Source organism: Euprymna scolopes, chromosome 46 (assembly GCF_053919585.1).
Source record: "Euprymna scolopes isolate OS-2025 chromosome 46, ASM5391958v1, whole genome shotgun sequence".
Lineage (NCBI taxonomy): Eukaryota > Metazoa > Mollusca > Cephalopoda > Sepiida > Sepiolidae > Euprymna > Euprymna scolopes.
Genome location: NC_136527.1, coordinates 127,106,509 through 127,109,791, shown reverse-complemented (window position 1 = coordinate 127,109,791; position 3,283 = coordinate 127,106,509).

Sequence of the window (3,283 nt, the reverse complement as noted above, 5' to 3'; positions counted from 1 at the left end):
ATCTTTCTGTCTCTCATTATTTATCTATCTATCTATCTATAGAATTGAATATGTCTGTCTGTGTGTACATTTCTGTCAATTTTAGTCTACATATTCCAAATTTTGATAAAAAGGGTACTGAGATTTTGGAAAATCTATGTGATTGGTACTTGGACAGAAATTTGGCGATTGAGGGGTCAAACTTCAATGATTTGGCCTTTGAGAACCCTACAAATCTCCTCCGACAATTATGGGTCTAAACACTTGAAATTTTACATATAGTTTCCTTGGACATGGATCTAACTTAATATCTCATTTGGAGCCCAAAACAATAAATTTTAAGGGTTCATAATAGGGGTCAAGTTTTAAAAAATTAACCGTTTCTTTGCTTTCTTTTTTGTTGGGGAGGGGGGCAGCATACACCGCTAAACACCGGGGCTACGCCAGTAACCCATGCTAGTATAATATATATATATATATATATATATATATATATATATATATATATAAATGTATTTATTTCAATTCAAAAAAATAATTCTAATAATTATCTGATCTATATACAAATTGTCTCCCTTGAATATATATATTTATTTATTTATTTAAATTAAAAAAAATAACTTCTAATAATTATGTGATCTTTATACAAATTGTCTCCCTTGAATATATATATATATAATCAAGGAAGACTATGTGAATATAGATAACAATTATTAGAAGTTATTTTTTTAATTGAAATAAATAAATAAATATATATATATATATATATATTTGAATTAAAAAATAACTTCAAATAATTATATGATATATATACAAATTGTCTCCCTTGAATATATATATATATTTCAATTAAAAAAATAACTTCTAATTATTATGTGATCTATATACCAATGGTCTCCCTTGAATATGTATATATATATATATATATATATATATTCAAGGGAGGCAATTTGTATATAGATTACATAATTATTAGAATTTATTTTTTTTATGCTTAATTGAACTTTAATGCTTAGTTTTTCCATCAATTGTTTGACTTGGGTAATTTTTTTTAATGTATATTTGAAAAAAATCTATGCGCTAGTTGAGATAAGAAATAAAGAAAATTCTTACCTGTTACTTCCCAGGTGTTATCTCCACTTTTTCTCTTTTCTGCTTCTTGCTGAAACTCATGGCAATTTCATGTTTGTTTGTGTTCTTTGTTACATATATATAATTTTTACTGTGATGATTTTTTTCCTTTTAATAATTTAAAAACTTCTTTTTTTTAATAATTTAAAAACTTTTTTTTTTTAATGATATATTTAACTTTCTGGTTATGATCAAACACCCATGTACTACTTTTTTTTTGTAGTTGCATAAGTTAGCTGATGAGAAGAAATACAAGCAGAACTGCATTCATTTAAATAAAGCTAATAGTTTAGAATTTGATTTTACCCAGATGTGCATGTACACAAAGAAAGAAACACTTACTTGAGGACTTCTGTAACTACAGGAAACATGTGGCAGCTAGGATAGGTGATGCTGCTGGATTCAGTTGTTTTTTCCAATGCACATAATTCTCACAATAGCTGATAGTAGAATTCCATCATGATCAAGAGGAGTACCTGAAATTACAAAGATATACACACAGAAGGAAAGAAAAAGAATACTTACTCTACTTCTATGACAATGATTGCTGTCAAGACTTCGAGATGCTAATGTTGGAAGAAACAGATAGAGACATACATCATACGCAGTTTGATTGTACCCAGATGTGCTTGAACGCAAAGAAAGAAATACTGGATTCAAAGTGCACAAGACATGTGGCAGACAGGAACGGTGATGCTGCTAGGTTTCATTGCTTGTTCCAATCTATAAAAAAGAGATGATATTTATAGTGTTGATAATCTACTGCTGTGTGAAAGCTGGAACAATGGAAACAGTTAAATTAAATTATCAAATCACAAAGACTGAAATCGAAATAAAAAGAAGAAAGGGTGATACTATACTCATCTTCCTGTCGGTGCAGACCACTTGCTGGTGACTGTTCGTTCGCCATTAAACTGGAAAGTAAAATAAAAAAAAGAAAAAAAAAGAGGTTCCACCGGAGAAAGCTCTCGTCTGGGCAGCGAGGTGATGAACTCCCGAAAGGAGGGGCACTATATAAAAACAAGCTTTGCTGCGAACATCTCCTAAAAAGCGGTTTCTACTCAGAATAACAGGCGGAGCAGAAAACAGAGGTGTTCTCTCTACCCAACAGGATTCGTAAAGAGACCACTAGTTTGTGTTCATAAGACGGCGATGATCGCTCACAAAACTGGCATTCCTACTATCATATCGGAGGACCGTCATATATAATTGCACTACCATTTCGTATCGGAGGACGGTCATATATAATTGCACTACCATACCATTTCGGAGTTCCTAGACAGTAGGAATAATAAAAGCGGCCTTAAAGCGGCTTGTGAGCACACAATCTAGTCGAACTCTAGTCGTCCTTAGTCGAGTCGAGGCAAGCCTGCATTACATAGTAACACGAGCACGTGTCGCCTGCTTAGAGGGTAGCCCCCTTCGGGAGATTCGAAAGCGCACCTCACAGCGGAAGAGCTTCGGAACCAATCGGACCGTACCCAGACTTGCAGCTATTTGTTAACTTGGAAGTGGAGTCAACACCCCGACACTGAGAAAAGAGCTTTCCAAAAGCTCAAAACCAGTTGCATGCAAAGTCGGGGAAACTGGGAGCAGGCTGGGGAGAACACGGGGCCTTGCAGAGGCCCATTTTTCTCTTTCGTTCGGTTTACATCTTTCGGGTATTGTTCTCCTTTCAGCCTGCTCCCTTCACGCCTTTTTGCTCGCCACATGCAAGCGTATAAAAAGACGACCAGATGACGGACGCAACAAACTAATGCCGACATTTTCTGGATTTTTTTTTTTTTTTTTTTGCCAGAGCCCATTTAGCCGTGTAGCTGTTAAACTACAACGTTACACCCCCCTACCACGGTGAGGATAGGGTTGGACTTTAGGGGGGAAAATACACATCCAGTATTTTATCCAAAAAAAGAACGGTTTATAAACTGCACAATTGTCACGGTAATTCTACAGTTTATGGACCGCCCTTAAATAATATTATATACATGCTTTCATCTAACAAATTAAATAAAAAGACGTTAATTTAGATTTAAATTAAAAATATTTTATCCAAGAACAGCACGGTTTATAAACTGCACAATTGTCACGGTAATTCTATAGTTTATTGACCACCCTTAAATAATATTATATGTATGCTTTCACCTAACAAATTTAAAAAAAAAGACGTTAATTT